This window comes from Electrona antarctica (assembly GCF_951216825.1).
Source record: "Electrona antarctica genome assembly, chromosome: 5".
NCBI lineage: Eukaryota > Metazoa > Chordata > Actinopteri > Myctophiformes > Myctophidae > Electrona > Electrona antarctica.
In genome coordinates, this window is record NC_136810.1 from 23,071,077 (window position 1) to 23,093,098 (window position 22,022).

General features: G+C 45.1%; 2 protein-coding genes across 2 annotated transcripts in view; both read left to right on the forward strand.

Moving 5' to 3' along the window:
- The window catches only part of parvb (parvin, beta), a 398,639-nt gene that overhangs the window by 216,537 nt on the left and 160,080 nt on the right, over positions 1 to 22,022 (forward strand). The window lies entirely within an intron of this gene.
- Positions 3,454 to 22,022, forward strand: part of plxnb2b (plexin b2b) — a 238,568-nt gene continuing 219,999 nt past the window's right edge. The window contains exon 1 of the mRNA XM_079501799.1: positions 3,454 to 3,693. The gene's annotated coding sequence lies outside the window, so the exon portion shown is untranslated. The remainder of the gene's footprint in view (positions 3,694 to 22,022) is intronic.

The following is a 22,022-nucleotide window of genomic DNA, read 5'->3' on the forward strand; positions in this document are numbered from 1 at the left end:
TCCTCTCAGAGAGAGAGTCTCTCTCTCTCTCTCTCTCTCTCTACACCCCCCCTCTCCATCTCAGGGTGTCTGTTTGGCTGACAGTTGTCTGGCTTGCCCCAGTTTCTCCTTGATCTCATCAGTCAATGAGAGGACCTGTGAAGGCCATCTCTTCCCATCTTGCACTGTGAATCTCTCAGCTTGTGTCGTGTTGTGCCAACTTGTGCCTATGTCAGCACTTTAAGGCACTGACTGACTCGTCACACACGCCCACATGGTCCCCGAATGGCCCCCGAGGGTCTACAAGGCAAATTACACGTCTCCCAAAACAAGACAGCCTCATTTGCATGGCCATAAATCAACTCCCAGCCACAATAAGTGTGCCAAACTGAGATGTTAGGTGAGATCAGACCCTGAGGCAGGGATAAACAATTTATCAATAACATGGGTGATGACGATAAGTCTGGTGTGGTCTGTGGTGTATAGTCACAACTGTCAAAAAGTCCTAGACTATATAGCTTAAGTTCATAAAAAATGAAGTCAGCTCTTAAATGGAGTACAGTACAGTAAGATCCCAAGGCTGTAGCTACACACTCTAAGTTCAATGAACAAGGATTGTTGTGAATATGTGCTGAATGTGGAAATGTCACGTTAAAAAATATTGTAGGTATAGGGCTATTTATAGCCTAATAGAGTTATTACAAATAAACTACATCTACCGGCCAATAGTCGAACCTCAGATTCAGGAGGAGCAATGTGGATTCCGTTCTGGCCGTGGAACAACTGACCAGATCTATACTCTTGCAGGGATCCTGGAGAAGGCCTGGGAGTATGTATGCATTCTGATCTACATGTGTTTTGTGGATTTGGAGAAGGCATATGAGGGTCCTTCGGGAGGTTCTGTGGGAGGTGCTGCGGTAGTATGGGCGGGGGTAGGGGGACCTTGTTGAGGGCCATCCAATCATGTTGTCTCAGTAAGACAGCCCTCTCCCTCTCCACAAGGTGGGGTGAGTGCAGCAAAGCATTGCAGGAGAACATCGTCATTGTAGTAATCCAGCAGTGAGACCAGGCAGTGTCCATGACATCACAGACACTTTGAAATACTAAATTATCTAAAAACACAAATTACCCTCATAAAAACCCCAGGAAAGTGTTTCTTGTCTCCCAAACATCATTTAAATAAGAAATGGTTGCAAAAGGGGTGAAGTGGCCCTTTAATTAAGTAGCCTATCTCAGGTTCTTCACGAGTGAGGGGAGGACGGAGAAGGAGATCAGCTGGAGAATCGGAGCAATCTTCGTTCATACTCTCACCTATGGTCACGAAGTGTGGGTCATGACCGAAAGAATAAGGCTGCGAAATGCGATTACAAGATGCCGAAATGAGTTTTCTCCGACGGGTGGCTGGCATCTCCCTTAGAGATAGGGTCACGCGAGAGAGACTCGGAGTAGAGTCGCTGCTTCTTCGTCTGGTAAAGAGTGGTTCGGGCATTGGTTAGGATGCCTCTCTGGCGTCTCCCTAGGGAGGTCCTCAAGGCCTCCAGTTCTAGGAAACACAGAATGGGGGGACTTTTTATTATTTCCACACAACAGCTCTAAGGTATATTAATGACATATAGTAAAATGTTGAAAATGAGTGGTATTCCCCTTTAAGTACACTTTGATACTGATACTTTTGTACTTTTACTAAATTTTGAATTCAGGAATTCTACTTGTAACAGTTTGCAGTATTGACAATGATACTTTTACTTAAGTAAAACAAGTGAGTAGGCTACTTTTTACAACACTGTACTTAGCCTACTACATAATATTATGAAGCTAATAAAATCTCCCATGGAAAAGAAAAGGGATTCCATCTTGGACATAGCCTAACCTTAGAGGTCTTTCACGCGGGGATCTAGGCCTAATTAAGTTAGCTTCCCATAGAAGTTAGTGGATTGCAGCTTTAAAATAATGTAAATGTATGTACATTTTAAGAAACGGTTTGCAAAAAGTATTGCAAATCAGTAGCTACAACAATACACTTTAGAATAGATTTATGACACGACACACGTACAAGCCTATCAAGGAAAGATGGAAGATGTCTGAAGTATGAGCCATGGAACCATCTTCTATACCAGTGGTTCCCACTTTTTCATGTCAAGGACCCCTAAATTGACATTTATCAGCCCGCGGACCCCCATTTGAAAAGATATGCCAAGGACTCCCATAAGAGAAGATTTTATGGTTCTAGCAGTGATTCTCAACCTGTTTAATTTCAAGGACCCCCAGGTTTGACATGCATTGGTCTACAGACCCCCATTTAATGGCATTTCTATCTCTGGGATCCCAATTTATATTGTAAAATTGTTAATTTAACTCTGAGACTGAGTACACTCTCAGGCCCCTTTTCCACCGGCTGGGAACCGGTTCAGTTCTTTTTGGTTCTTAGTCCAAAATTGGAACGTTAATTATGAATTGAGTGTGCAAAACCATACCTATATTAAATTGAATTGACCATGTGAAACTTCCCCAGTTGATTACTTACACAAAGACAATGATTTATTCTTTTACAAATCTTAAAATGATAATATGCAAATTAGGCATTAGGATGTGCAAAAAAATATATATGGAAAAGCTACTACTGTGGAAGGGTTATCATATATTAATTTACTTATAAAATATTGATCCTATAAATCTATAATCAATTTAATATAGGTATGGTTTTGCCCACTCAATTCATAATTAACGTTCCAATTTTGGAGGTCTGGCTCATGAACTAAAAACTGGTTCTGAACTGAACCGGTTCCCAACCGGTGGAAAGGGTCCATTTGGTTCCTAACTATCATTTAGTTGCAGGGACCCCCAGGAACTCCCTCAACTCCCCGGACCCCACTTTGGGAACCACTGTGTCTATACAGTGTGCGGTGGTGGTGGTGCCATGGTGGCCTGGTGGGCACTGGGTGGATACTGGCCAGAGGGACACAACTTGCTCCCGTTCTCATTTTTTCCTTCATGTTTGTTGTCACCGCCAGCGCCAGCGACCACACGGCCGTTGGGTGGGCGGTCGTCCACCCACTGGAGTAGTGAGCCGGTGGGAGGAGAATCATTTCCATTCCATTCTGTTCTCCGTCGCGCCGCCGTTGCGCCTCCAGCGCGCATTGCCATTCCTTCCTCTTTTCCAGGCTGCTTCAAATGTCTATCGGGAGGCGAATGCGTTGATCGTACAGGTGTGTCGCTGCACGCACGGCGTTGGAAGACACACACACACACACGCGCGCGCACGCACACACGCGCGCACACACACACACACACACACACACACACGCACACACACACGCACACACCACGCACGCACACACACACACACACACACACACACACACACACACACACACACACACACACACACACATACCTGGAACCGTCATGTGACTCGCTACCTGGGCGTGGAGGACTCCGGAGGAGATTGGAGAAACAAAGTCCGAGATTTCCGACACTCTTTTGTTGAGTTGCTCCCCGTATGTATGTGTGTGTCTGACTGTCTCCGCTCGCTTCACCACCAGAGAGCCGCTTGCTTTCCACGGAATTAGTGCCTTCCCTGCCCGACCATCCGAGGACGCGAGGAGCGTAACATGTGAACTTGTTTATGGACTCATGCTCTATTTCATAACGGGACGACTCGGAAGCTGGGAGCGTTCGCGTCTGTACAACTACTGTTCACCTCTTTCCTCCAAGGTGAGTTACGTTACGGACCCGGGACCCGCCGGGGAGTGATCTCTCTCTCTCTCTCCCCTTAGGGAGGGAGGAGAGGAGACACTGACATCTGATTTGACATCTGTTTCGCGACAGCAGCAGCATGTATTCTAAAAACACATGTAAATCATGAAAGTTTCATTTTTGTCCGTGCTTAATGTGCAACCGCCCGCAGACCTTATTCAATTTGAGATAGAAGAACATATATACGCATACCATTCCCAGTCTATAGGCATACCATTCCAATTTCCAAGTGATTATAAAACACTCATGGCATGATGGCACGAGCATTGCTTTGTAAATTGTGATACGTATTAGGCTATGTCTGTCTCCTCTCGGAGCATTTAAACAATAGAGAGCTTGTGCGAAAAATGAAACTACCTTGTCCTAATCACGTAGGATAGGGTAGCTATAATTCCAGATGTATGTGACAATCATTAGGCGCAGACACTGTCTCAGAACAAAAATAATAAAACACTTGTGACTAAGAGTCTTACAGGCAGCTATTTGAAGGTGGTATCCATTCATACACATACTGTAACACATCATTCAATTAACAAGAACACCGTAAGCTCAATTCATCTTTGTAGTAATTTCCGGTGTGAGAAAGCCTGTTTCTAAACAGCTGTGTAGGCTACTGTACTATGTGTGGGGGAAAAGTCCCTTCACAACACAACAAGCATGCATAGTAGTAGCAGTTCTTCATTCAACTCACAATGAAAGAGGCATGGTCATGTTCTGCTTTCCTAACCTCCAATAGAGGCTTTTTACATAACATCTGAACGAAGTAGTAGTGAACACTGCTTCTCTCGTGTGTGTGTGTGTGTGTGTGTGTGTGTGTGTCACTGAGTGTGTCACTGTGTGTGTCTTTTTCATCTCCTTTGTGGGGAACAAGGAAACAGAAACTCCATTCATGTCCCGGGTTGAGTCTCCTGAGCCTTACTGTCAGTCAGTCTGTGTCTCTCTGTCCCTGGCGCAGCACTCAGGAGATAACTGTACTGCCTTGTTGTCCCTCTAAATCGCCCTTTTATTCGTGGCCTTGACATCTCCCGTCCTCCTACATGCAGCCCTGCAGGACATGGTGATGCTCCCGGTCTCCTGGGGATTATCCCCATTAAATAACATTATACAAACGTTCTCGTAGTGGAAATGGATTAGTGCGGGAGGCTGGGGGGTGGGGGCACGTGTGGGCATGCAGGGCGGATGGCTGGCGGCTGGGGTGGGGTAGTGGTGGTGGTGGCTGCTGGGTACAGGGTTAGAGTGAGGGTCAGCCGGCGGACTCTTGGCTGGGCTTCCAATGGAAGCCATCTGCTCGCAGGGACAGACGCAAGCAGTTGAAAGCCAAGCAGTTATCTGCTTCACTCACTCATTCCCCATGGTCTCTCTCTCTCTCTCTCTCTCTCTCTCCCCCCCCCCCTTCCTTGCCCCCACAATGCTTCATTCAGGGTTTATCTCCCACACTATGAATAAATAGAGACACCTTATCTGTGCAGAGGAGAGTGGTGATAAATGTTTTCTTCTGCGCCCCTGCAAGGGTGAAAAAGACAAGCATTCTGCACTTCTTCATCGTACCTGCTCTCTTGTCAGGACACGGAGAACAGGCATTTCCCATTCGGGTCACATGCCAGAGTTTCACAATCCTACAATGGTCCCAAAGGGTTTAATGCAAGCTCAAACTCTCTAATACGACAGGAACAGAGGCGATAAGAGATAACCATGTCAGGCATCTCACTCTAGGAGGGTCTTTTCTTCTCTCTTGGTAATAAGCAGTCAAGTCACGATCAAGTTCATGATGATGTCTATTGACTTATCACTGTCTGAGACCCTAACTGTTATGTTTTTACATATTTGCTAGCCGACCAGAGTTCATGCTGTCCATTACATTTTCATATAAAGCACTGCATTTCAGAGAGTGCTGCCAGCAATTTATTTTCGAGGTCACATGCATTTGAACCCATCCCCAGTCTCCTTTTGTTTACTTCCTACCAGATTACTGACTTCTGTCATTTCCATTTCAGGAGGTCTGACCATAATCCACAAGAAGCAATCCCCTCCCATAGCTTGCTGACAAAACACTGCAATATTTTTGTCCAAGTGCATTTTTTTAATGTAGCTTCTCTAATAAGAACAGGAATGTCTATCTGTCTTACAGAAATATTTATTGCAGAAACAGCGTTTCAGTCAAGTGACCTTCATCAGGTATCTGAGTCAACTGAATAGACAGACACACATTGGGAGCACAAAAGAGCAAGGCCCAATCAAGAAGCCACGCTAAACAGTAAGCTTCTGTAATAACCCATACATTATCATAATTATTCATGGTTAGAGTCGAGATAATTGGAGCCTGGAGGTTGAATTCTTAAGGTTTACATGGTCAAAACCCCTTTCGCATTAAAATTGTGCTCTAAAAAGGCACACAATGTGGTCTAAATATCATACTACGGTATTACTACTTACTATAATAACTGTAGTATAGTTGTTATACCATTTATATTTGTATGTGTGTATACGTGCGCGCGTGTATAGCCTATATTTGTTAGTTGTTATACCAGCCATGATACTCTTGTAAACATATTGGTCATAAATTGGGTGTGGCACTTTTGAGCTCAGATGCAGTTTGTACCTGGTACCTCCTGTCTAAAGTCCACATACTGTAGGCTTCAGGCCAGGGAAGTGTGAGCAGATGTGAGTGAAGGGCGTGTCAGCGTGCCATTAGTCATCTGAACCTGGGGAATAGAGATTTTCTTCAGATTGGAGATAGGCTCGTCTTTTTGTGCCAGGGGATTATCCCTTGATGAAGGGACGTCATGCCGAGTTGGGCTCCTGATTTTAGCTCCTCATGGGTTTTACAGCTGACACCCTCAGACACCCTGCATGAACTTCATGGCCTCGTCCCAAATCATTACCTCACCCGCCTTTCCCTGTTCCGCTGTCACACGGATCTCTACTAGTTTCCCTAACAGTGGGTCGGGATCCATTTGTGGGTCGCCGTTACATTTTTATGGGTCCCAATTTAATATCCCTTTTATTGTTTTTAATTATTTCAAAAGATTTACAATTCCCTCCCCCAAAATAAAAAAAATCTTCATTTAAAAATCATAAACAATTCCTAAAAATCTAAGAAATTCCATAAATTCGAAGATGCATGTTTAATAACTTCTTAAACATGCATCTTTGAATTTATGTGAGCTTGTACTATTTTCACTACTTATTAAGAAGTAGTGAAAATAGTACAAGCTCACATAAATTCGAAGATGCATGTAGTACGATGCAAAATGGTACAAGCTCACAACAGCGTTACTAGTTTGGGTCCCGGGCAAATGTCTAACTTCTATTTTGCGTCTCGACTCTCAAGATAAAAGTTTAGGAACCACTTATCTAGTGTACTGTGTGTAGGGTCCACCGGTCTAGTACGATCCCGATTTAGGATATTACTGATATTTTGGCTGATAATAAAGCAACATAATGGCCAATATATCGGCCAGAGACCAGTTTATCCATCTGACTCTAGTAATGTGTTGTCCACCATTCCACTCCACTTCACTCCACTCATGCTCTGTGTGTTACCTTCCCCCCCATGCACTTGAGCTCAGTTACAGCTGATAACAGAGCCCATGTGCTAATGACAGGCCTGCGAGGTGAGATCACATTCATTCTCACGCTTGCTCCACCAACAGCTGGCTATGTGCGTTTGCCCAGCATACCTCTATAACCACCATCCCACTGCTCGGCAGTACCCAGCGTAGAGTTCACCAGAAGTGCATCTATTATCCACATGAATGAACTGTAGCAGCATCCCTTTTCGTCATAATGGGCGAACATTCGGCTAAAAAAGCAGATCTGCAAGCTCACAGATACATAGTGAGCTTGAACAGTGGCTATTTTCGGCAAAGATATTTGGTGTAGAGGGAAAAAGGATGGTGCCGAGACCTCTTGGGGGACCACGGTACTACAGTATATGGTTTAGCTGATTAAACTGCTATATTGATCATATCATCCAATTTCCAGACTTCCATGTCTGGTTCTACAGCTTTGAATGGTTCTACAGCCAAAGACCAACACAGAGGGGTTAAATTTGCCCTTTAAATGACCTTGATGCATGGGCATTTGGGTGGTACACAGGTAAAGTTCCTGCCCACCGCTGAGATTCGATTCCTCCTCGGCTCGGTGCATTCGGCTTGGCTGGGCACTCCAACGAACACAATCTGCCATGCTTATTAGGTGGTTTGTGTTTTTTTTGTTGCTGCAAAAGCGACTCCTACAGGTCAGTGGGGGCGCCTGTTCAGCAGTAGCCTGGCGCAGCCACACTAAACCCGCCCCTATTGCATATGCATATGCCCCACGCAGCCCAGCGCAGTGGTATATTAGTATCGCAACGCAAGGCTAGTTCAGCAGGGAGAGCTAAAGTCACGTCCGGTGAAAAGAAGCAACTGGTACACTCACAGAGTTATAGTGGTCCTTCTTGAAATTAAAAAGTTTGAGAACTACTGGTATTGTACTTGTATAGCAGACGTGATCCACACATACCAGCTCTGACAATGTTATTAAACCGTTTTCGGGAAACTGCACTCGGACTAGACATGGTTGTCTCTTCAGATTAAACTGTACAGTTCGCCAGTAACAGGAAGAGACTAATATATGAGGGGAATAAAACATTGAAATACATAGATAACGCACATCCTCCAACTTCAGTGCTGAGCCAAACTGCAAAGGCAGCATATTTGAACAAGGGCTCACAACTCACTTTTAAATGCGCCAATCTTTCTTTCCAAAAGCAGCAGACAACAAAGTGAAGACAAAATATTACACACAAATTGTAAAAAAACAAAATAGATGATTTACAAGCTCGCTATACAGTACATCGTGCAATGCCACCTCAACTTTGATCTTTAGCACGCCACTCCTGCCATGCAGTGTCAAGTGTCGGGCATCACGTTTTAGCTCCATGTAGCTGGCTTCCTCTGAAAATGACTCGTAGCCTGTCGCTTTGTCACCGCTATTGTGAACGCAGTGTGACTCTTCCTCACATGCTCATTCTCAACGCCACGCACACGATTCGGAAGAACAGAGGACTTGATGTATTGTGAACGTGCATGCGCTCCTTGAAAGAGATAAATGATTTAGGTTGAGCTGGAGTGGGCTTAATTGCTTGGATGAGCGGTTGTAGGCAGGATGTTATGCGCGGGGACTGAGACATCCTAATATTTCAAACAGGCGATTAAGCCGGGAGGGAAGAGAATTGTAATGATACGAGGGGTCGATGATGTGGTGGAGTGAGGGTAAGGTGGAGGGGACTATTTAAGAAAGTCAGCCCAGAGGAAAACATGATCTTTATTGCTGCTTAAAAGATGGTATTATCAACGACGGCAGTGTTTGCTGTCAAGAAGAACCCTTAGGTGGTTCAGCTGGTGACTGGGTGCTTGTGATGAGATGCGTGCACAGTATAGTCATGACAGCCTCTCTCTCTCCCACATCCCTGTGGCAGCCAAACTGACAAGCTGACAGACACACAGCATTTGCAAAGGCCTTTTAATGCTGCTTGCTTCTGCTTGCTAGCTGCCTTTTTGTATGTCAGCCGACCCAGGATGCACCCAGGACACCAGAGAAATGACTAGTCTAGACTAAGTATAACAACTCTAAGAATGATTTACAGGCACCTTCATTCGAATATCTTGGTCAGATGGTTTGTTCTTGAGGCTCAATTTGGCCTCCACCAAAGAGTGAATGTGTTTTACGCATTGGTAATTGGGCCTCGTACATGATGCTAGTCAAAATGGTATTCGCTTCAAGTCATGAGAGAGAAAGAAGTACCATGCCACAATATTCCAATTCTTAAATGTATGCTCCATCGTACGATTGTATCACACTTAAAATGACAGATGCATAACCATGTGAGCTTGTAGATTGTGTCCTATTTGGGGGGGGGGAGGGTTGTGACACAGTCGTACGACGATGACGTATACGCTGTTTTGTCTCATTGCACATCTCTGCTCTGAACTAGGCTTTAGTACAGCTCTCTGATTTGCAATGAAAAGAGTGCCATGCGATATTTTAGACTTGAATATAGCCACTTCTCTCATTCTAATGAAGATGAGTTGATGCATCATCTCAGCGCAAATGGATGGTGCTTTTGTTGGAAATGACAGCTGGGTGATATATTGCTCTCTTTGAGATATTCAGGCTTTGAAAGCAGACCTTGACTTAGTTGAGGAATAATTGAAAACGTGCAGAGCCAATCTCTCCACCTGCAGTTTTTTGTTCTCAAATGAGTCGCTCCCACTTTGAGTGGCATTTAATCCTCGCTGAGGCACCAGTGTGGGTGCAATTCGTTTCTATCCATGTGAGTAATTTCGCAGTTAATCCTCATACTGACCAATTTACACCCACCAAGATCATTTTTAATTATCACCTCTGCTTTACAGCTAATATGAGATCCAGCTGTTTTATGTTACTGTGGTAGTGGCTGGTGAATATTGGACCTCTTCTGTTTTTCTTTTTTCTTTTTTTTTTTTTTTTTTTATGCTCACTGGGCGATTAATTATGAAGTAGCAAGCGTGGGCCACCGCCCACCGCCAGAGCTGGTGAGCGACAGATGGGTCAACTCACTACCAGCAGCTGGAGATCAAGGTCACACCAACCCGAGATGTAGGAGACAGACAGAGATAAAGTGCCAAGATAAGTTGGTGGGTGAAATGAACATTATTAGTACACTTGTGCGAGGTTGCTTTTGAAAACATTATTGTTTTCAGGGATATATTTTTGTGGCTCCAGTCCAGTACACGCATGTAATCGAAACATTTTATAAATGACATAGAACTGACGGAGAATGCATGACATGTCTGATCAGAGATCTCCACTTGCTGAAACTATCTAAATTCAATGTAGGCCTAGGGGGCAGGGGCTATAACTAGGTGCATTTCTTTTTTCCACAGATGTATCAGCAGGCGCATATCTCCAATTGTCTGGCTATGCAAAACTAGGACATGTGACACAGGTCAAACACTGGGTGAATTTGAAGACAGGATGTTGCAATTAAGTAGGACATGCACTATCTGGCCGAGCCACTAGGGCAGCCCTTGCAGGCATAATTACTAAACATTGACTGCTGCAATAGCCTGCAAATTACCAGAGGCTGTCTCTCTGCCAGACTGCCATTGCTTCTAATCAAGAATGGTTCTCTGGTTCGCCTAATGGAAAAGGTATTCATGTGCATGTGCATAGTCCCTGGACTACAACTTCAGTTATATTTCAGAGAAAATCTTTAACTTAATTTAAAGAGAGACAAACCCATACATTTTCTTCCCTTATACCCACATCTTTCTTTAAATATTTATGAGGAAATTATGAACATGAACAGGCTGTCATGCTATCATAATTCACATCACAATTGTTATAGTGGAATTGTTTTTGTCTTCGTTAATAGTACGCTGCAATACTTGTGTGTTCCCCTTTCATAAATGAGCTTGGGATCATGGCCTTTCTGTGGCCTGTGTTCCAAAGGGGACCTATTAAAACAACCCTTACAGGAATTCTTCAAGTGTCTGAGCCTCCAGTTAAATGTCACCACCGGATCAGCCGCCTCTCATGTGTAAACTGAAAGGCTGGCTTAGTGTTGCATTAGACTGTGATGCGGTGCACTAGTGGCTGTGGCTGTATGCGCTCTGAAGGAGGATTCTTCTCAGACTTCGGTATAATGCAGTCCAGGTAAAATGGCTCTGAGCTTCACATTTGCCAAGTTTGGTCAGCAGCGTCTGTGGTATATCTCTCTAGAAGGTGCAGTATAAACAGCACAACAGCGGCCAGGGTTTTACCTTGGCATTGGGTTTGTAATGTCTGGTCTGTCTGGAGGACCAGTTGCTTGTGGCGGAGCAGACCTACGGCCTGCTGTGCATTCCTCTGTGGAGTGGTAGCGGCGAACAGCCCAGAATCTTAGCTATGCCTATTAGGCAGCCAAGAGCAGTTAGCAGGCCTGAGTGACCGTTGTGCATGGAAACACCCACCGTCCATGTGTTTATCTATTTACAGTTTTGTGCTTAAACTATATGAATGACTCCCCACACACGTACTATTCAAATGCACTTCATTAGCATAGAATACTGCCTCTTTCTCCGCTTCCATTTCTCCATATCTCTCTTCCTCTTTCTCTCTTGACCTCTGTTTTCCTGCTCTGATAATTTTTCTTCCCCCCTCCTCTCTGGCTAGTTTACTTTTCTTTTCTTTCTTTCTTTGTCTTTTCTTGGCCGGCGTCCCTGTAGCCTGCTATGTGGATATTAATCCTGGTGTTTCAAACCTGCCTAGGGCTGAAATGTGGATCTGTGGAGGTGTCACCATAGCTGTGTATCTTGGGTGTCTGTGCGGTGCCCCCCAGCCTCACTCCTATTCACGGAGCTGCGATGACACGCATTTTTCCTCTCTGACTCATCTGGGCAGCAGCCTCCTCAAAGCCTCTCAGATTTTGGTTTTGCCTCTTAACTTAAAAAAGAAGAAGCTGTGATGTATTTAATGCCTGTCTGCATTTCACAGAGAGCAGGCATCTGCCAAGAAATATGCCTTTCGTCCCCGTCCCCCCGCCTGTGCATAGCTAGTCAAGACATGTGATGTTCATGCAGAAAACTTGCCCTTTTCACACAGTTTGTTTAATGTCCCCTGGACACAGTGTTTCCTAGTGTTCCCCAGTTCCCCCTTTCATAGAGCCGTGTTTATAGTTGCTCCACACAGGAATTTTCCAGTTTTTAACTAAACAAAATGACAGGCAGAGGAGAACCGACATCACAATCCCAACCACATGCTGCTGAAAGAATGCTTAAATATTTACAAGACCTCGCAACACATGCTTACCCAGCCACTCGGCACCCCCATTTGTTCCCTTCCTAGTTTTTAACTCGGCTGTGTGGTTGCCTCCTCCCGTACGAGTTGCGTCTATTCTACGTCCTGTCTGGGCTGATCCCACGTCATTGATCGCTCTGTGGCACTGGGCCCTTTAATTACAGTCATTAGCAGGAGTAAATCTGGTGCCGGGGTTGGAGAACCTTATTACCAAGACCTTGTTTCGTTCCCTCCGTGCAGGCTAATATTGTGTGTGTTGTGAGAAAAGGCTGCATGCCCCCGCTACAATGTTGACAGCAATCACACTGCCAAAGTGGAGCCCTATATCGCCAAATCTCTCCAGTAGATTTCTTTCTTTTCTTCTGTCGCCTCTCATCCTTTTTCAATTTGATGTGGAATGAGAAGTGTGTGTATAACAGTAACAGCTTATGGCAATGTAAGAGATTGGCAGCTTGGCACAGCCTTGCTATTGGTCGGCCTGTGCTGTGCTCGGTGGCAGAGTAACCAGGCCAGAGTAACCATGTATCTACCACTTCAGAGCACCATTAGGACGTCTCTGTTCTCTCTGTCTCTGTCTCTCTCTCTCTATCTACAGTAGATGTTTAACTTTAGCGCCATTGTTCTGTTTCACTCCCCTTTCCGTCTTTTGTCTGCAGTCAGGATGTCATTGCACTGATTCCTCAGAGTGCAAATGTTTAATTAGTCATATCTGGAGTTGGTTTCTTCTGTTGGGTAATGGAAAAAAATGAGAATGCATGTCTTTGTCCCACTGGGTCTTTCATAGTGTCTCTCCACCTTCCAACATGGAAAACAAAACCGTCTCCCCGCAGAGCAGAGTGATAAAGCAGAACATCTGTTCCACGCCTAAGATGTAAACAAAACCAGCTCTACTCACCAAACCCTCTGAGATGATCAAATATAGTGTTTTCATTCGATCATATCTGATATGGATGTGTGCAGCCAGCGGGTGATGTTATGTTGAGCTTTACTCGGCCTCACCACAACCCTCCTCCAGCACTTACCACACAGTGTCCAGGGAAATTACAATAAGCTTATTCTGGATTCTCTGCATGTGACTCACAGGCTATAACTGTACATTTGCTGTGTCAGTTAAGTGGTACTTGGGAGGCCGGTGGTGATGATGATGAGACCTCCTTATATTTAGCCCTGGCCTGGTGACGGCAGGGAACAGCCTGACCTGGCTCCGGACACAGGGATGCTGGTGAACTAGGTCATGCCTCGGAAAAAAACGATGCACCCGTGAAACCCATCCTGTCAGTGAGTCTGTCCAATCCGTCGTGCTGTGCATCACCGCTGAGGAAGTGTTGAGTGGGTTTGTGGGTTAGAGTAGTAGGCTCTGAGCTTCCGCAGCCAAATGAAAGAACACAGGCCTGTCTTTGTCTAGAGGCATTCACCTTAAAGGTCCTGGCCGCCCATGCTAATGGCGCTGACGGAAGCCGGACTAAGCTAGGCCTCCATATTTCAGGGTCGTGTAAGCAGCATCGGACCTCCCGCAGAGCTCATCTCAGGCAAACAAAGAAAATAAAATTAATTCCGTCGGTGGTATTAAGAGCCGGTGGTTTTTGCTGTGTGCCAATGAGAAAGCCACTCATTGTGCAAACAGTGAATGCACTCTCAACCCAGCGAGGTAGAGAGGGCCCTGCCTTCATGCACGCATCAACCCAGGCAGCCTGATCGATTCGCTGTTTGCCCTGTCTTGACTAAGTGCAAGCTCACACTCCCCACTCCGCCACCCAGGAAATAATCCAGAGTTCGAGCAGTGTTGCCTGCTTCCCCTTAGCCTCCCTACGCTACACTTGCACACGCACGCACACACTATATATATATATATATATATATATATATATATATATATATATGCAAGACAGTGAGTCCACATGCTCTCTGACTTACTGCCTAAGGGAGCTGGGCAGCGAGCCACGGATCCATGAATTCCTCATAACACAATCTGTCGGCTGATCAATAATTCAATTGTTATCTGTGAGGCAAGCATGGATCTCTGGGTCCACCCTCGCCTTCCTCTTAACAAGGTGGGCGCATAGTGTGTCCTTGAATCGGCTTATAGCCTGGCTATGGGTGTACAGGTGTACATGTGTGCGTGCTACAGCATGTGTCCTTGGCCTGCATGTGTCCATTAGACGGCATTAGCTTGTTGTTGTCAGACACTGTCAAGTGTAGAGGTGTTTGCATAGCGTTGGTTCCCCATGAGCACAAGGGAGCAGCTTTGGCCATTGTGGGGTAGAAAAGAAAGAGTACATTATTGTCTCTCTATCCAAAGAATGAGTGTCTCTGCACCGTTAAGCGTGCGTGCGTGCGTGCGTGCGTGCGTGCATGTGTGCGTGTGTGTGTGCACGGTCCGTGACTCCCTGCAGGCAGTCGGGGCGGGGGAATCAAAATTGGTGGATCTCATTAGAAGGTATGGAGCCTGTAGAGAGGGCAGCGGCTAAGTCCTCTGATTAGTGGGGCTCAGGCAGGCTGGCTGTGAGCGGGGGGGGGGAGGGGGATCGTCTCAGCCCTTTCCAGCCCACACCTGGGGGGGCCCATCAAGCCCAAAGCCCCTCCCTGCGTCCTCGCCATGGGCCCCTGGGCCGCAGCAGACAGTGTCACGGACAGCACACAAGGACACGGATATGTACCCAACCTCCCCCAGCACCACCACACCACCAACCACTCCCTCCTTCTATCTCCAATACTTCATATCAAGAGTCTAATGGGCTGTCTCTGTCTGCTACTTCCAGGTCTGCTTTTTATCCGTCTTTGAGTGGTTTATCAAAGGCCACATTCAGTCTTCCTCGCGGTCTCTCTCTCTCTCTCTCTCTCTCTCTCATATCACTCACTCACTGTGCCGTTAGTGACTCGTTCCAGGGCCCAGACTCCCATCAAAGCTGGCTGACCATGATCCATGGGTGACTTTCAGCCTGTGTGTGTGTGTGTGTGTGTGTGTGTGTGTGTGTGTGTGTGTGTGTGTGTGTGCGTGTGTGTGTGTGTGCGTGCACGTGCGCGGTGATATGGGATAGTTCTGAAGGTTGATTTGTCTGCCTGACTTTGGACACTTTGACGATTTCTTCTCCATGGCTCCTCTCTCGGTCGGTCTGCCTGTCTCTCTCTCTCTCCCTCTCTCTCGTCCTCTGTGCCTCTTGATTTAATGTCCTTCCAGATAAAACAATGCCAGTAACTTCTTTGTTTTTCTGTATCTGTCTCCCCCTCCGCCTCGTTCTCCCTCTCTCTCTCCTCCCCCCCTCTCCCTCTCTCCCTGATAACCGTGCTTGCTATCTAAAAGTAGGCTCTGGCAGCGGTCTCATTCTATTCATATTGCCCCCTCCTCTCGTCCCCCATCCTCCCAGTCCCCACTCTGCTCTCCTGTCCCGGAATGTGAGGGTGTATTGTGCGTAATCAGTAGATGGGTAGAGGTTAGGTTTTTTTTCTCCTTTTTTCTCCCTTATTCTTCCCCTCGTTCTTTTTCTTTTCTGTACGGTGGGGGGGAGGAGGAGGAGGAGGGAGTGATTATATGGATGAAGGGGGCCGGTGTGTATCTGCTGACTGTCAGTTCCATTAAGTGTTGCTGCGGCCCTCACCCCCACAGCCTTCCCCGGCCGATATGCCTGGTTCAGGCTGTATAAAAGCTCAAGGTCTCCTTTGTCCAATGCCCAACCTTTCGAATCCACAAAAAAAAGACTGACTCCAAAGATATGCTGTAATTACAAGACACTTTTGTCTGTAAACTTTTGTATTTTCTTTACCCCTTTCCGCACACAGTTTGTTTTTTAAGGCGCCTTTTTATCGCACGCAGCATTTTTTAAGTGGTGTTTGTTAGAGACTAGTCATGTTTACTTGTGCTGGTGTCATTGTTTGGCCTCGATTTTCCACAAGGGTTGGCGTCGTGGTGGGGGTGGCGTGGGTGTTGGAGGTTGAGAGATGAAATCACTGTGTGGTCCTCAAAACACTGCAAAAGTCTTAACCGTCGATTTAACTCTTGAGAATGTATAAAATCAGGAAGAGAAAATGCACACCAGAGCTTGCAGTTGCAACTCGGCCGTTTCATTCAGATAAAACGTTTCGATCCACCAAGGACATCCCTGAGGTGCATGAGGGTCTCTCAAAGTTAAATTAACGCTCAGGACTTTGCTGCGCACCATCTAGCGTGCCCTTGCTCACACTCTTCCCCCCCCCCCCCCCCCTCATCTCTGTGTATCTCGCTGTCTTTGTCTCTCCTCACACTGGGGTTCAATCAATTAATAAAGCCTGACATTTATTGGAGAACACACAAATGAAGCCAGCCAGGCTCTCTCGGTTCATTCTTGTATGTGTTTGTTTTACATAATTATCATTGGGCGTCCTGCTCCCTGGACAACGGCACGCCATCAGAAGACAAAGTGCCTCAAAGGAATTTGGTTGGCTGATGCTGAGCAAGCTGCTCTCCTAAAGGGCGGTGCGGTGGCCCTCGTTGTCCAAGTCTGTTTAGCAGAACGATCAGCGCCTTAATTAACAAAAGTCACTCCGGAATATCAATTATAGCCTCCCTTTATCTGCAGTCATGTCACACAGGGAAAAAAAACAATTATGACTGATTGTGGGTTGTTATTGTCTCTCACTGGTGATAATTAGTTACTTAGTTTATAAATCACACTACTACGCCTTTCCCCCTCATTAACCCCCCCCCCCCCCATACATTTGTCATTATTGCTTTTTATCATTGAGTGGTCTTGAGACCTCCCCTGATGAGTTTGGGTGTGTGTGTGTGTGTGTGTGTGTGTGTGTGTGTGTGTGTGTGTGTGTGTGTGTGTGTGTGTGTGTGTGTGTGTGTGTGTGTGTGTGTGTGTGTGTGTGTGTGTGTGCTTGTGCTTGTGCTTGTGCTTGTGCTTGTGCGTGTGTGTGTGGGCGGTTGTATTTTGCTGTGGGAGACACTTTCGGAGGCCTCCCTATCACTCTCCCCTGGTCTCCTGCCAGTCCAGACATGCTGCTGCTCTGGAATGACAAACATCTCTGAGGAGCCCACTCCACACCGGAGCTGTGCCTTGTTTGGCACACCATCTGCACGCGCGTGCACGCACAGGCACTACATTTAATACAAATTCACATTCTGTATTCCATTTTCTCTCTCTCCCTCTCACATGCACTTCATTCCATACATACATACATAATAAGGCACAGACTTAAACTCACACCTTAATTCACGTGCGTGCTCGGACTCTTTTTGTGCTCTGTGCTTTTGTGCCGGTGTGGCGCTGGAGTATCTATAGTATGTATCTATAGTATGTATCTATAGTATGTATCTATAGTATGTATCTATAGTATGTATCTATAGTATGTATAGTATGTATCTATAGTATCTTTTGTGCCGGTGTGGCGCTGCAGTATCTATAGTACTGTATGTATCTATAGTATGTATCTATAGTATCTTTTGTGCCGGTGTGGCGCTGCAGTATCTATATTATGTATCTATAGTATGTATCTATAGTATGTATCTATAGTATGTATCTATAGTATCTATAGTATGTATCTATAGTATGTATCTATAGTATGTATCTATAGTATCTATAGTATGTATCTATAGTATCTATAGTATGTATCTATAGTATGTATCTATAGTATCTATAGTATGTATCTATAGTATCTATAGTATGTATCTATAGTATCTTTTGTGCCGGTGTGGCGCTGCAGTATCTATATTATGTATCTATAGTATGTATCTATAGTATGTATCTATAGTATCTTTTGTGCCGGTGTGGCGCTGCAGTATCTATAGACTAAATCCACCTGGGCAGTAAATGCAGCTCGACACCTTGTTGCATTAAGCGCAGCTTGACACCGCAACATTGATTGCCTACACCTGGCCTACAGAGCACCGCTCCACGGATTCGTCCATATAGGCTTTTTTTTTACACTCTCATAAACACACGCATGCATCGCGTTTGTCATTCCAAAGAGAAGCTGCCTCAACTGCCTTCTGTTGGTCTCATGTACACCGGGCCGAGGTGTGGTGGTGGCCAGGGTAATGGCCAGTGTTGTTTTTGGCAGAAAAGTTTGATTTTAGTTTTAGTCATAGTCTCTTGAATAGTTTTAATTTAGTTTTAGTCACATTTTAGTCACCTGGAATGTTTTAGTGTTAGTGTCTAGTTTTAGTCGACTAAATATCATAAGATTTTAGTCGACTAAATCTACAGTTAATTTAGTCGAACAAAATGTGTTTAGGCGGGCCTTGATGCCGTCGTAATGGCTGTTTTTTTTCCCCAGATTGTAGATCCAATTGTAGATGCAACCAAGTGTAAAATGACTTATACTGGATCTCTTGTCCACTAGTCCCTTCCTAACATTTTAGTCTAGTTTTTATTTGTTGACGAAATTGTCAGTATATTTAGTCTCAGTTTTAGTCATCATAGCTTAGTTTTCATGTAGTTTCCATTTAGTTTTTGTCAGTGGAAAAAGGTAGTCGGCGAACATTTTTCGTCATAGTATTAGTCGACGAAAACAACTGGCCGCCAGTGGTGGTGGTGGCCAGGGTAATGACATTGTTGCCATGTCTGCTAATTTATTATAAGCGACTTCGGGCTTGTTTTTCTGCAAAGTTGCGTGTACATTTTAGCAGCCATGGGTTGCCGCGTAGTTGCTTATTTGGGCTTGCTGTCTAATATTTCAATCAGTGGTTCTCAAACATTTTTATCTCAAGACTCCCAAGTTAATATGTATTTGTTCGCGGGACCTTATCTGAAAATATTTTGTACCAGGAGGCAGGGACCACAAATAAGATTTGTGTAAAATGTTCCAAAATATTCCACTTTCTGTTTCTATTTGTGAAAATAGCAGATCTACAAGCTCACAATATGTCGCTTTATCACGCGTGGTGATGCATGGTGATCTTGTATAGATCAGCTATTTTTAAATAGCCAATGTCTCTAGGTTTAAAGTTCTCTGGGGCTTTTTTTCATAGACTCAGTTGCTTATTTCTCTTGAAACATCTGGCAACACTCTGTTGACCTGGGTGATGGAGAGAGAGTGCTATTGTCCTGGAGGTGTGCAATCAGCCCACAGACAGTGTGCTGTGCTCTCTCCTCTCCTCTCCTCTCCTCTCTGCTGAGCCCCCAGCACCAGGCCTTTCCAAATGAAAACAACCCAGAAAAAAAACGTGTGTCAAACTGTTACTTTCCAGGAAATGGGGGAAAAAAGATAGATGGATGGATGTTTTATTTGTCCTTGCAGAAATTCATTTTTGCGCCAAGCATCCATTAGGACACAAATGACAATACATAAACAGATCACACCCCTCATACAGAGACGAAAATGGAATATGCTCCCAATCATAGTTCGAGAGGCATCCCAAATCACATGAGAAAATATAAATATAGCCTACTAAAAATAAATAACCTGTGTTGCAGTGGGTCCAGTGTAGCTATAATTTTGTCACAAGCTCTTGTTAATATTGGTTAAATATTTATTAAACCCACAGACACACTTAACCACTTTCAATTTTAGCAGAGATGCAGCCAAAGAGTGAAGGTGTCGGAATAATATATTATATTATATGGGAATTGTCACATATTCACATACATTACATACACACATTTGGGTAGTATTTGATTATGTCTTAGTCACACGCATCCTTGTGTCCCAGATTAGAATAGACAGTTTTCAGCCACAAGATTTGGTCTAAAGGAAAAAAGGAAGGTTAGGTTTCATTGGTTACATTATTTGATGTGAGCACTGAGGCTGTTGTGAAATGGAGGCAGCATAGAATTCACCTACACTGCAAACTAAATCCCTTTTATGTCAGGCACGTCATCCTCGTCGCTTTGCTTTATCAATCTTTTATTGAGAGTCTTCATAGTTTTCTTTTATCTGCTGGTTTCATGGCCACACAGCATAAGACAGTAAGCTATAGCCTGAATACTAGCAGTGTTGAAATCTGTTCCAAGATCATTGGTGTGAAACAGAGACTTGAATTCTTTTTTTGCAAACAGCAAATCTTGTGGAAAGCAGCAAGTGTTTGTTTGGCTTCTTCTTGGACATGCTCTTGCAAGTTACATTTTCTGTTGCCATGAGGGCATTTTTAGTGTTACATTTTACTGTCTGTAAAACTAACCATCATTCTAAATCGGTGGTGCTCAACAGGCGGACCGCGGTCCATGACCGGACTGCGGCACACCTCTCTGCGGACCCTGCGAGTTTAATTCTCCGCAACGCAATTAACGCTCTGAATGTGGACCGACTGATTGTGTGTGTGCGCGTGTGTGCCTGTGTATTATGGGCCGGCATGTCATGATGAAAATGTTGCGCTAACTGGCTCACTAGCTGTTAATGGGGCACATTCACATAATGGGGGCACATCATGGGGACACATTCAGACATTCAGTTGAATGAACAAAATAGTTTTTTGGAGGTGAATAATGAATATTATATAAAAAATAAATATTTTCATACTCTGCACCCCAGTATTGGTTGGTTGGATGGGACCCGATTTGTATAAGCTTGGTTTGACTGTACTAAACAGGCATAGTTGTTTCTAGGGGTGTGGGGCGAGGGGGGAAGCCCCACCCCGTGGGGCCCACGTGGCCCGCGACCCACAATTTTATTTGCGCGCGCATGAGACTGGACCAATTCAAAAAATATTTGTGGACCTTCAGCATTTCTAGTTGAGGACCCCTGTTCTAAATCATTCACCCCCTCTTCAGTTCGACTTGATTCGACCTGGTTATGTGCAGAAGTGTGTTGGGGGGAATAAAACATGCAAGCAAAACCCAGATGGCAGTCAATCTTCATACACAATCAATTGCTGTTAAATGTTATGCATTTCCTGCATGTACTTGCGGTCCACAGTGTGCTCCGCAAACTGCCTGAAAGAAAAGTTGAGCTTCCCAAGACGCATAGAGTGGAGGCTGAGAAAGAACTCTTAAGGAATAAGGATGGTTATCCAATTTTAGTAATGGAAGTTCCCCTTCCTCCCTGGCTTTTTGATAGCAGTGTGTCATCATGTGCCCATGGTTAGTGGCTGTACGGTAAATGATATGGCTGGGACCATTAGCCAGATCTTTGTCTGTTGAGCCCACTGGCTCCTGCTGATAACACAGTCAAGGCACTGGAGCTGACTGAAGCATGTTCTGCACTTGAATATTAACCATTACTGTCATGTGGCCCATTCCTGGGACGCACATTAGTCTCAGAGCCGCACCAATTGCATTTGCATTCTTCAAACGGTGCATATTCGGACTGCAACAAGGCCTTAATCATCTAAGAGATGAATTAGGAAACGCGCAGGGCTCTTATTTTATTTTTTGCTTAGCTCAGTTGTCGGGAAGAGTGATTTGTATTCGTGTTGCCTGGCTGGCGGTCCCTTGCCCATGTTTGTTCTAGCCAATCTGAACGTAGAGGGTTGTTATCAGAGGGTTGTGAATGAAACAGCTGCCTGGCGCTCCTCGCCCTGGCCCTGTTCGAATCCTCCCACGCCTTTTGAGAATGTCATGTTCCGCCCG